The sequence below is a fragment of the Humulus lupulus genome, chromosome 1 (assembly GCF_963169125.1).
Source record: "Humulus lupulus chromosome 1, drHumLupu1.1, whole genome shotgun sequence".
Classification (NCBI taxonomy): domain Eukaryota; kingdom Viridiplantae; phylum Streptophyta; class Magnoliopsida; order Rosales; family Cannabaceae; genus Humulus; species Humulus lupulus.
This window is the reverse complement of record NC_084793.1, coordinates 146,741,144-146,754,868: the sequence shown is the minus strand read 5'-3', so window position 1 is coordinate 146,754,868 and position 13,725 is coordinate 146,741,144. Positions and strand designations below refer to the sequence as shown.

General features: G+C 39.1%; 1 pseudogene; it reads left to right on the top strand.

The window, feature by feature from the left end:
* Positions 1-1,023: 1,023 nt before the first annotated feature.
* On the top strand, positions 1,024-3,025 carry LOC133823214 (microtubule-associated protein 70-5-like; annotated as a pseudogene).
* The last annotated feature ends 10,700 nt before the right edge of the window (positions 3,026-13,725 follow it).

The window sequence follows — 13,725 nt, the reverse complement described above, 5'->3', positions numbered from 1 at the left end:
ACTGAAGATATAGAAAGCAGCAAGAATTACATCACATTAAGACCTAAATATGTCAAAATAAATAATCCTACTACAGAATTAAGTAATATACCCAAGGGAGCTTGAGAAAAATTGGAAAAACATTATCAAATGCATTATTCTATAAAGAACTAAGCTAAGAATACTTGCCCTATTTAGAAATGTCAGAATCTATTCATTAATTGCCAAAATTTAACATTGATCAATAAAATACATTTATCATATGGGTAACTGTACAGAAACCTACATATTAGAGTTATTTTTCATCTCTGGAAGTGAGAGAGTGGAAGAAGCATTTTGAGTAGTTGTTTGATATTTTTGGGCTGCAGCACCAAGCTGACTAACCTGTACAGCAAAATAAACATTAGCCAACACTGGACTAACATAACAGCAAAAAATGTCATATGATTCATATTCATCCATATCTTAATTCCAAAAAGAATTACAAGGGAATCCACATCTTAATTAATATATCAGCAACTACGGTTGTGTGAATCCAAATCATTGCTGACTATAATCAACATGAACAAAACGGAATTCAGAAATCCAAATTCTACTATAATTCAATTCTATATTTTTTGTATAGGTCAAAATATTAGCCAATATACACAATATTTTTATAAATATTGTAATTTACAGAACACCAAGTAAAAGGAAAGGTATACTCGATACCATTCCCCAAATTTTGTTATAAGCTTCACTCTTCTAGATTCAAAAATATGTCCACAGGCAGGAAGCACTACTTTACTCATGCCTTGGTAACTACTTTATATAAAATAATAATAATATTAAATACAACACTAAATGTTAAAACATCATCACAAAATTATTTACGAAAAAAAATTCTTGCTATGAGTTCAATTAGAATAACTTGTACATTTTGCTTCCAAATATAGAAAGGAAAATAGCAATAGCATTTAAAATATAGTTTGGCTAATGTATTTTGAAAGAAAAATAAAACTAAAACTAAAACCATCAATGATGTTTGAATTCTTAAAAGAAAAAATGTCAAAAGATGAAGGTGAATCAACAGAAAAAAGTTGGAATTTTCGTTTTCATAAAAGTTAAAGACTTATCAAAAGATGTATATTAGTTTAGTGAATTTTATAGACTGTATTTTATCTTTCACATAACTGCTTTTTTATCAGATAGCTCATACTCAACCTATAAATTTGCACACTTGTACATATATCAATAGTGGAAAAAACTTATTAGACATATGACAAATAAAAAAAACTAAACAGAAACCAAATGAGAGACCCAATAAATGGTCAATCCCATGGACAAGGCAAGCCAAGATGATAACCCAAGCAGTAACAAGTTCCTGATATGCCAGAAAATCAACTATCGAAGAAATATCAAAATATAAATAAGCATAATAGAAAACAAAATGAAGATTCAAACAAAGCTTGGGAACAACTGCAAGATGAAAACTAAAATATAACAAGTGAATGCAAAGCCAATCCCATAACTATCATATAAACTATAACTTACCAAAGCTATAAATAAGAAAAGAGAATACAGTGCAAATAAAATCAAACTTTTCAAATAACTTGTTGCCATTAAGAGAATATAATGAATGTATATCAATATGTATTATCAGTATATTTGTATTTTACTGTTTTAACAAGTTAATAATGAGCTCATACAACCCTGTAAGTAAACTGAGAGGCATTTATAGTGATACTATTTTTTTCCATCATTTTGTAGAAAAGGAAAGGGAGTTGGGGGTTGCTCACAGTGAAATCAAGTTACTGAGAGCAACTGAAACTCTTAAAGATAAGGCAGTAGAAGAGGCACCGAAGAAATTTCTGCCAGCCTACTATATTCACTTGAGTTTCACATACAATAAATCCAGTATTCTAAAACTTAAATTGTGTCTAAAGTTAGTGTTTTTGTGTTGTTATTTCCTTTCCAGCTCAAGAACGAGGTTTAAAATGGATGAAAAAGTCTCTGTCACTAAAAATCTTCTCGAGCACAAGGTGAGTTATGGTCTTTCATGAGATAATTTCAAACATTATGAGTGTAGTTCAAATAAGATCTAATGGAGGCGTTTGTAATGTACAAATATGACCCAGAATCTTCAAATCAAGAGACTAACAAATGACAAAAAAGACGGGCTGACCGCACAGTTTGCTGCTGAAGCAACTCTTAGAAGGGTGCATACAAATCAAAAGGATGATGACTCTCTTCCTTTGGTTACTGTTGTTGCTCCTCTGGAGGCTGAAATCAAAATGTACAAGAGTGAGGTACTACTTTAAAGAGGAAATTCCCTTACATGAGAAATTGCATTTTGACAAGTCATGGCCAGAATTCAAGCACTTACTTTTTTTCAATTGTTTTCTTGTTAATATCATCAGATTGCAGTCCTCTAAGAAGATAAGAAGGCTTTGGAATGCCACACCAAGTCAAAAGAATCAGCTCTGCTTGAAGCAGAAAGGATTTTATGAAGTGCTTTAGAAAGAACTTTGATAGTTGAAGAGGTTCGAAACCAGAACTTTGAGTTGAGGAGACAGATTGAGATCTGCCAGGTATTTATAACATCACACCAGATTCTATTTCGTTGGTTCGGTATATACATATGGTGAGGCTGAATTGTCCAGGTAACTGACATGTGTAACATGTGCAGGAAGAAAATAGAATCCTTGAGAAAACAAACCACCAAAAGGTTCAGGAGGTGGAAAAGCTTAGCAAAACCATTCAAGAACTTGAGGAGGTTGTTCTAGCTGGAGGAGTCACAGTCTATGCTATTCACGATTACAAATGACAGATAGAAGAATTGAATGAGAGTCTAGATAAATTTACTTGTTCTCTTTTTGACAATTATGGTATGCTAACCTCATTTGAGTAAAAAATTCAAGAGGAAAAGAGGACTCTAGAGCGAGAACTTGCAAGAGTAAAAGTTTCAGCAAACCGCATAGCAACTGTGGTGGCCAATGAGTGGAAGGATGAAAATGATAAAGTTATGCCAGTTAAGCAGTGGCTGGAAGAAAGAAGGCTTATGTAGGTATAGTTTCATTACCTCAGAAATTTCCTACAAATCCTACATTTGACACAATGTTACAACTCAGTTATGCCTTTCCACTGCTTTTCATCTACTGTTCTTTCTAGTTGTACGAGTCTCCTCACAAATGAAAGAAGAAACTTATTATTACATATATGTTAGCATTTATTTTCACTTATTATGTGAATGTTTAATTCTACAATATGTAGGCAGTAAAAAATATTCTATGTCATTAAACCAGTAGCAAAATGCACCAAAGATGTTTTCAAAAAATACCTTCTTGCTTTCAAAAAATGCCATATGCACTAATACAATGCAAAAGTAATTCCATCACAAACAAATAAACTAAGCTCTTCTCTTCGTTGTGTAATAATGACTAAATGATATTCACATTCAGTCATAATACAAACAATACATAGCAACCACCAAAAAACTCTATTTGAAAGGGTTTGTAAAATTCTTTAACACTAAATGTGCATAAGAATGGATCAAGGAAAAGAACAAACCTCTAAATTGTCAAGAGTGACATGCCCAACCTTGATCATCCCATTTTCCATCATCATTCAATCGGTAGACCTTAACATTGAAATTTATGTTAAAAAACTAAGGTTAATTAGTCAAACAAACATATGTATACATAGGTTAATTAGTTATATATATAACTAAAAATAAAACTCCACCTGAGAATGACACATGCATGGAGAGGAAGATAGAGAAAAAAGAGAACCACATCTGGGCCCTTGTTCTTGCTTGTCGCCTGAGGGCTGAGGCAGAGAGAAAGAAAAAGGGAGGGTGTTGTGGTGTGCTTCAAGGGATCATCCTTCATCCATCAATGGCCTGATGACATCAACGGTGGTGAGGGAAGGAAGAGCTGGAGAGACTAGAGAGTAAAGGTGCGAGAGAAGGAAGTGATAACAACAACATAGAGAGAGATAAAAAAACATATATATACACTACTAAGTTGTTATTAAGAAACACCAGAAGTAAAATCTAACTAGTCCATGTATCAAAAGTTTAATTTTTTTCTTAAAGGACCCGCATAGGTCAATTTGTGCCTTCAATATTCGCTTGCCTAAATATAGATGACTTAATTACCAATACTGTAGGAGAGAAATCATACTTGTTGTAAGCCTAATCGATACTACGGATTTAGCTTCGTTTACTATGGACATTAGATATTAAAAAATGTGAGAAAGAAAAATGAAGATATGTCTATAACTGGATTTCTTTAAATAAAAGCTTCATTGCAAAACTGAACTAAATTGCTTGGTGGGAGGGCCTAAGCTCATAACGCAACAACTAAAAAAGCTTTAGTCTTGCAAGTTAAATGGCCAGATATTCACCATAACGTCGAGTAACATGACAGTATAACACATTCAGATCAAAAACATCTATCATATAAATAAATATACTATACTAAGAGGAGCAGGATCAATAAAGACTATATAGATCAGATATACAGAACAGAAAACAATAAAAACACTAATGAATAATTCGGATTCGAAAATACTATCACTAATAAGTACATGAACAGAAATTAAGACTCATTCACCTCTTTAAAATTTCCATATTAGAGCAATCACACACCAAAACAGAAAACGAGCAACTCAAAACGCAAAGAAGAAAAATTAGACGCACGGAATTGAAATTAACAAACAGGTCGTGCAATGCAAATCAATAACACAACGATTCAACAAGAAATTGGAAACGAATTCCATAATAGCTGAAAACCCAGATCAAAAAAATCACAAAAACATGAATAACCTAGACACACAAAATGCAAAAACAAAGCAAACCTAGATCATGAAAATCATCGAAAAACTTGAGAGAAAAGAAGAATTGATGAGAGAAAGAGTCGAGAGAAGGAACATACATGTGTGGAGGCAGAGAGAGATGGTAGTAGCTTCGCTCAATAGCTTATTACAAAGAGGGCATGTCATGCATGCCTCTAGCTTTTCCCTCCTCGCTTTAACAATTTGACCCGCCATCTCTGTGTGTGACTCCCTCTCTCGCTCTCTCTCTCTCTCTAGGCTGAGAAATTGGTGTCTATTGAAACGACACTCGACTCAAATAAATTGAATATATATACATTGATTATATGATATTAATTGAAATCTAAATGATAAAAAAAACCAAAATACCTCACAGAAAAACAGAGGTCCGAGTGTTCTTGCCTAGGTTCTTGCTTCCAGCGGGAGAGATATCAGAGAGAAAGAATGACGGGGAAGCTGGCATGGTCATGGTGTGTTTCAGCGACTTGAATGAGAGAGAGAGGGTTGAGGAAACTAAGTGAGAGAGAGAGGAAGAGGAGGCGACACTGATTTAGGGAGCTGGTTTTCGTAGTTTAGGATTTAGGGATTCAATGAGAGCAGATGATGGATTAGAGAAATTTCTGTGGTTGTTCACTTTTTTTCTTTTCTTCACGGATTACACCAAAGTTTCATATGGCGCCTTGTTTCTTTTTCATTTGGTGCCTAAACATATAGGACTTGTTAAAAAATAATTAATTCTTCGTTTTTTTTTCATTTTCCCATTAATAACGCTTCTTCATTTATGTAATATTTTACTGTAACATATAGTCAAAATTGTTGTAGTGTTTGGTCCAAGGGCCGTTAAGTGTGCATTTGTTTGCTATACCTCAAATAGCAAGGCCTATAGGCTATTAGACATGGACTCTAATATGATAATTGAATCAAGAGAAGTGGACTTCTTTGAGAACATGTTTCATTGTCGTAGCAACTCTCAATAACCCACAAGTATTGGAGAATCTAGTGAAGAGAAATATCCAAGAGTTTATGAGCAACCGATATTTCCTTGAAGAAGCCAGAGGCTTAAAGAGCTAGGATCAATTGAGAAATGTTCTCAAGTAGAAATACTCTACCTAGTAGAGGGTAACCTTGAAGAAGTCACATGGAATTTTCCTATGGTTCTTCAAGTTTAGGATGATCCTAAAACATTTCAAATAGTAATGTCTTCAAGAGGTTCTACTTGTTGGAAGGACATAATAAATGGTGAGATGAATTCAATGATCTCAAAATGCACATGGGAATTTGTAGACCTTCCACAAGGTTCAAAGCCAATTGGGTGCAAGTGGGTATTTCGGAGGAAATATCACGCCAATAGCATATTACAAACCTTCAAGGCTAGATTAGTAGCCAAAGGGTTTAAACAAAGAGAATGAATTGATTTTTTTAACACATATGCACTGGTTCTAGGAAAACAACAATAAGAGCTTTATTTGTCTTATCATCAATATATAACCATTATGTTCATCAAGTGGATGTCAAAATAACATTCCTAAATGGAGATCTCAATGAGGAGATCTATATAGAACAACCAGATGGCTTTGTTCTAAGAGGAAATGAACATAAAGTGTGTAGGCTTCTTAAATCCTTATATGGTTTAAATCAAGCATGAAAAAATGGCATGAGAAGTTTAAAAAGCCATAATTTCAGATGGGTTTAGACACAATAATGCAGACAAGTGCTTATACTATAAGACTTGTGATGGCTAAGTCAGTTTGGTGTGTCTATATGTTGATTTTGAGTAATGAGATGAAAGGCATAATATAAACGAATATATTTCTATCTTCCACTTTCAAGATAAAGGACATAGGAGAGGTCGATACCATCTTGAGTATAAAAGTGAGAAGAAATAGTGGGGGTTCTGCCTTAAGTTAAGAACACTATGATGAGAAAGTGCGTGACAAGTTTAGTCTCCTCAAAATCAAATATGAAAATACACCATTTGATTCAACCATAAAGCTTGAAATGAATAATGGTAGAGCAGTGGATCAACTTGACTATGCAAGCGCATTAGGGAGTCTAATGTACACTGCTCATTATACAATAGCAGATATTGCATATGTGTTTAGTTAACTAAGTAGGTTTACTAACCATCTAAGTATGGAACATTGGAAGGCAACTGAGAGAGTTCTAGGGTACCTTGAGAGGACCAAGAAGAGGAAAATGAACCATTTGATTCAAGCATAAAGCTTGAAAATAATAATGGTAGAGTGGTGGCTCAACTTGAGTACGCATGTGCATTAGGGAGTCTAATGTACGTCGCTCATTGTACAAGAGTGTGTTAGTATTAATTCCCTAAAAGCATGTAAAGACATTTTATTGATTTAATTTAAAGTACAATTTTATTATATTTGAATGTTATAATTATTGTTTGAATTAATTATATAATAATATCAATAAAATTCCTTATTCATTCATGATAATATGATCTTTTATTAGTACGAGAGAATTAAGATCATATATAATGAATAAAATAGTCAGTAACATATTAAAGTATGGAATCTTTAATAAAAGGTTGCTAGTGCGGTTTACTAAGCATATTGGATGCAAGTGATGTAGATTCATATTACTGAGTGGAATTATCTTCAATTCCTCTTCTACTAACAATGCAAACCAAAAATTAACCCGCAGAGACACCGAAGGAGCATTTTGCCAGATTTAACTTCATCTAAAGAGATCTAGAACAGCAAAACACTCAACTAAGTCTTGTGTATGATCTGAGGGATAATTAGACTTCACGACCATATCGTCGATGTATACATCCATTGCATGTCCCAGTTGATTGGTGAAGATTTTGTTCATGTGTCCCTAATAGGTAGCTCTTGTGTTCTTCATCCCGAAGGGCATGACTTTGTAGCAATAGAGGTCTTTTCTGTGGTAAATGCAGTATAGATGCGATCGTCTTTATGCATGGGGATTTTATTATATCCTGAATATGCATCAAGGAAGCTCATGTGTTCATATCCAGTTGTTGTGTCAATCATCTGATCAATCTTTGGTAGAAGGTAGCTATCTTTTGGATAGGCCTTGTTAAGGTTTGTGTAGTCGATGCATACTCTCTTTTTGCCATTTTTCTTTGGAACCACTACTAGATTGACTATCCAACTTGGGTACAAGCATTCTTCTATGGCCTCAATTCGCAAAAATTATTCGAATTCTTCTTGAATTTTCTGATTAACTTCAGGCACGAACCGTCATTGCTTCTACTTTATTGATGGGGAGTCTTTAGAAATGTTAAGGAAGTGTGTCATAACTGATGATTCAATTCTTGGCATGCCTTGCTGCATCCACGGGAAAGTTCTATTGTGTTGCTTTAGAAAATCGATGAGCCATATCTTCTCTTCTTTGGGTAAATGGGCACTTACCTGCAATGTTTTACTTTTGTCAAAGACGTCTAGATATATTTTTCAAGCTCATCTGCTACAGTGAGATTGTGCTTTGGAGAATCCTCATTTTTTGACTTCTTGAAGAAATGCTGGTAACTTTCCCATTAATTGTTATTGGTTGTTCTGAGAAAAAGTGCTTGTCGAAGGCGTGTTAGTAGTTTCTTTCACAGTTATAAAACATTTACATGCTTATTTCTGAAATCCTTTAATGTCCAATGTGTAGCCTCGTTCAGGGGATTGGCAATGCATCACTTGATGTAAAGTGGATACAATGCCCTGCATTTTATGGATCCAACTTCTGCCCAAGATGGCGTTATAGCTTGTTTGAGAGTCTATGACAACCAAATCAACTTCTAATGAGTGCTCTACTTCGTGACTCGAATTTTCATTGTGCCCTTTGGATATATACTTTGAAGTTGTTGAAGCCAAGAACTAGGAGTGTTGAAGGTCGAATCTTGGACTCGTCAAGACCCATCTTCTAGAATGCCTCCCAAAATAGGATGTCTACGTCACTTCCGTCGTCTACCAGGACTCGTCCTAGTATGAATTGATCCACTTGAAGCTTAATCACTAGCGGATCATCGTGCAGGAGCTGTATGCCTCGCAAGTCTACTTCAGCAAAAGTAATTGGAGATGAGGGGTAGAAGTGATCTTTTAAAGTTATAAAGTTGATGGTGTGCCCCAATGATCTGTAACGTTTGACACGTTCTTCCATACATTTTAGATTTCTTATTTTCTGTCCATCTTCAGGAGCAGGCTAAATTACCCCATGAATCATGGGGACTTGTTTCAATGGCTGCTGAGGATTAGCAGGTGTCGCTCCTGTGGGTGGTAAAGGTGATGTGGTTTGTGTGGTTATAGGGGTTGCAGGCGGAGGTAGGTTGGTAGCATAGCCTACTTTAATATACTGAGTAAGTCCTCCATTTCTCATGAGTGTATGGATTTGGCCATACAAACTTTAACATTCAGCTATTGTGTTGGCGTGATCTTTGTGAAACATGCTATACCTGTTTTTGTCTCATCGGTCGGCTAAAGATTGCATTTTGAATGGGGTGTGCCAAATTTGGTGGTCTTTGTTTTTGTTATCCAAAAAACAGGCACGGATGACATGGCAAGTGATTTCTAACACGTGGCTGACACCTGGCAAAATTCTGTTCGACTATCGACCAGTGAGATATTGCATGCATAACGGTTGAGTTTTTCCTACGACCAGCCTGGTCGTACACGCCGCATATTTTAAGATAATTTTATAAAGATCTTAGTCAATCCCGAGATTGTCTCCAATAATTCCTGATGATCCGATTAATTAGGAAAGAATATATGTAACTAATTCCTGTAATCTTCCTTGAGACTATAAATAATGAGAAGATAGCTCAAGGAAGGGACTTTTTTCTCTTTAGAATTTTTGGCTTTCTAATTACTGGAGATTAGAGATTTACGAGTGAGCTAGAGCTATCACATTCGATATATTGTGTTGTTCTTTAGAGGTTGGTGAAACTCATTAAACCCTAGTTCTTTTATCACTCCTTTGAAATATTATATCAATAACAGCTCAAGTGGACGTAGGTTATTACCAGATTATGGGGCCGAACCACTATAAATTCTTGTGTGATTTACTGTTTTTTTCATTATTCTCATTTCAACATATCTGTCTACATCAAGCATTTTTGACTCCGTGTTAGTTGACCAAAATCAGGGTCAACATTCTGGTGCTTTCATTGAGAGCTTGATATAATATTGTTGAAGTATCAATGGCGAAAACAACAAAGAAGACTGGATAGGCGGCCAGCGCTGCACCATCTCAACCGCCTCCTCCTCCAAACGTGACTGGAGATGAGCCACATTTGGAATTCGATGAGGAAGAACTGGATTCCGAGACGCTGAAGAATACCCTGGGGGTATTACAGGATGAACTGGCCAATCTGAGGGCCAGCCAGTAAAATGTTGCTGAGATTATGGCGCGGCAGCAACAAGAGATTGAGCGACAGTGCCTGGAACAGAGTGAAAGGCAGGCAGAGATGGATCGTCGCCAGAGGGAGGCCATGGCAGCCCTCGAAGCAGCCCTACAGCTGGCTAGGAATCAGGCTGCACCTGCATCGCAGCCTGATCAACCTTCAAATGGGCCACCCCAAAGAGGCCCTAATCCTAGCCCGCCGATCCAGCCCTCGAGCCCTCAAAGGCCCGAGTAGCCACCAATGCCTCAGGACGATGTCCCTCTAAGGGACCCTGAAGCGCAGCCTCCATCCCATGCTGGTCGCGACAATCCCTCGCAGTCAAGGCAGAATAGGGCCGGGCAGTAGCCACGCAGTCCTAGACGCCATAGGGGCGAAGAGTCGAACCCACCAAGCAGAGGGAAGCGTCCTTCTGGTAACAGAAGGAACTCAGAGACAGGCTTTGCGATCCGAGGCCCCCCACGGCATGACAATGCACGGGGACCCACCGACCAATGTAGGCCACCCTCTAACGCTCGGGACGTTCCAGCCCGAGGAGGCAACCGAGGGAACAGTCAATCCCACCACGGCCAGTCGAGGTTCAGAGATGGCCATGGTTATAATGAGGTCGACTTAGGCAGAGGAAACGCCGGTCGGAGAAATGAAGAAAGAGGAGGGGGCAGAAGCCCACCACCTAGGGATGACCAACCCGAAAGACGTGACACTGGGGGGTAGCCCAAACAAAATAACGTCTTTAGCCGGCTCGGAGCTAGCGAGCAGCGGAGAAGAGATGAGGATTTAAGAGATGTACTCAACGATCATAGGGAACGACACGATGAATACATTCCTCCAGCAGCAGAGGCTCCAGCAATTCCTAGCGTCGTACAAGCCAATATAGATGCCCTCAACCAGGCAGTGCAACAACTTGTCGGGGGAAGAATGTCTTATATCGATCACGATAGGAGAAAGGGCACTCCTTTCGTTCAAAGGATAGCTATGGCAGAAACTCCTAGCAAGTTTAAGATGCCTACGCTTCCAAACATTGACGGGTATGGTGACCCAGTATCTCATGTCAACAAGTTTGAGATACAAATGGACATTCAGAAAGTGTCCGAAGACGCTCGGTGCAGGATCTTTCCTGCAACACTTTCTGATGCTGCACAGGAGTGGTTTTTCAAATTCCCTCCTGAAAGTATTGTTTCTTGAGAAATGTTCGTAAAGGAATTTTACGGACAATTCTATGCGGGTCGTGTGCACCCAACTGAGGCAAATCAGCTGGTCGAAATACGCCAGCAAGACTGAGAACCCTTGAAGGATTACGTCCAGCGTTTAATTCGAGCAGCTGCTGGAGCCAAAACATTGGGAGACGAAGGCAAGATGATGGCCATAACTGCAGGAGTTAAACACCGCACGCCTCTTTGGAACAGCCTCAGAAAGCATGGGGTCAGGACTACCATGGAATTTTTGGATCGAGCTGATCGATACATCAAGCTCGAAGATGCCATAGCCAGTGAAGGAAAGCCCCGAGGCAAGGATAAGGGGACTGCCGAGCCCGCCAAAGCCGCCAATGGGTCAAAACCGAATGGCAACGGAACGGCAATGGAAATGGCAAGAATGGGGGGAAACGGCCACATAATGAGCCTTCCACCTTTGACAATAAACGAGCCAAGGGTAATCGTTATGAACCTCGGTTCACTAACTACACTGGCCTTATTGAGTCTCGGGGAGAGGTGTATCAAGCCACAAGTTCCAGTGTGCCTTATAAAAAACCTGCTCCCATTCGAAAAGATATTTTGAAGAGAGACACTACCAAGTTCTGTCGTTACCATAACGACTACGGACATGATACAAATGAATGCAACCAGCTAAAGGATGAAATCAAGTTCCTTATTAGACAAGGACACTTGAGAAGATATGTACGGGCCTCGGGAAATTCCCAACGAGAGGCTCCAGGTGGCAACGAGCATGCGCCCACACGCCAACGCTCGCCACCTTTGCAGCCTGACCCTGTAGCTGGCACTTTACTCACCATTTGCGGAGGCCCGCACCTCGCGAGAAGCAGTGGAAAGGCGAGGGAACGATATGCTCGGACCCTACATCACGACCAGGACATCGAGATGATGACTGTGGAGGACAGGGCATCAAAGAAGGCTCGGTCAGAGGATGGTGAGATAACCTTCTCTGATATCGATGCCCAGCATGTCCGGTTCCCACATTCCGATCTGTTGGTCATGGACGTTCAAATCGCCAACATGATGGTGAAAAGAGTACTAGTAGATACAGGAAGTTCGGTGAACATCCAGTACAAATCTTCGCTGGAACGCATGAAGTTGTCCGTCAAGAACTTGGAGCCCTGCAACCACACAATTTACGGCTTCTCTATCGAGGGACTCGCCCCCGCAAGGTCAATCAGACTTCCAGTCACAGCAGGTACATCACCTGCTACCAGGACATTACTCGCTACTTTTATAGTAGTCAATTGTCCTTCGGCATACAATGCTATTATTCGAAGGCCCATACTGGTTGATCTTCGGGCCGTCACCTCAGTATGGCACTTGGCCATGAAATTCCCGACAGACACAGGGGTAGGACGCGTGTTGGGAAATCAGAGAGAAGCAAAGGAGTGCTACAACGCCTCAGTTACAAAGGCGAAGAAGGGAACGTCGAAAAACACTCCCCCAGATAGGTTGCAAATGGCTATTGATACACAAGCCCAATCCGGTGATGGAGTCACCAAATAGGGTGTTGTCCAAAGTGAGGATAGGGATTTAGATCCTCACTTTGGGGATTTTGAAGAAGATGTTGGACCCATCGAGGACCTGGAAGAGGTCCAACTTGATGAAAAAGACCCAACCAGAGTTGTGAAGGTCAGAAAAAACTTAGAAGCAACCACGAAGCATGCACTGGTGGAATTTTTACGAAAGAACCAGGAAGTCTTTGCCTAGTCACACAAAGACATGGCTGGGATAGATCCTGTAGTTATCAGCCATGTCCTGAATGTTGACAAGAGCTTTCCACCCGTGCAACAGAAAAGAAGGCTGCTCGATAAGGATAGATCGAAAGCCTTAAAAGAGGAAGTCGAGAGAGTGAAGGAGAATGGGTTCATCAGGGTGGCGTTTTATCCATTGTGGGTCTCTAATTCGGTACTAGTTCCCAAGCCTAACGGCAAATGGTGAACCTGTGTGGATTTCACAGACCTCAATAAAGCCTGCCCAAAGGATTGCTTCCCACTCCCAAGGATCGACCAGTTGGTCGATGCAACTGCAGGACATGAGATCCTCTCCTTCATGGATGCATACTCAAGATACAATCAGATCAGTATGCATCCCCCTGACGAGGATCACACTAGCTTTCAGATCGATACAGGGTTATACTGTTATAAAGTAATGCCCTTCGGACTGAAAAACGCTGGTGCGACTTACCAGCGATTGGTCAACCACATGTTTAAGGAGTTGATCGGAGTAAACGTGGAGGAGTACGTGGACGACATGCTGGTAAAGTCAAAAAAAGCAGAAGGACATGTGATGGATTTACAAGAGTGTTTCAACGTTCTGAACAAATATCAGATGAAATTAAATCCT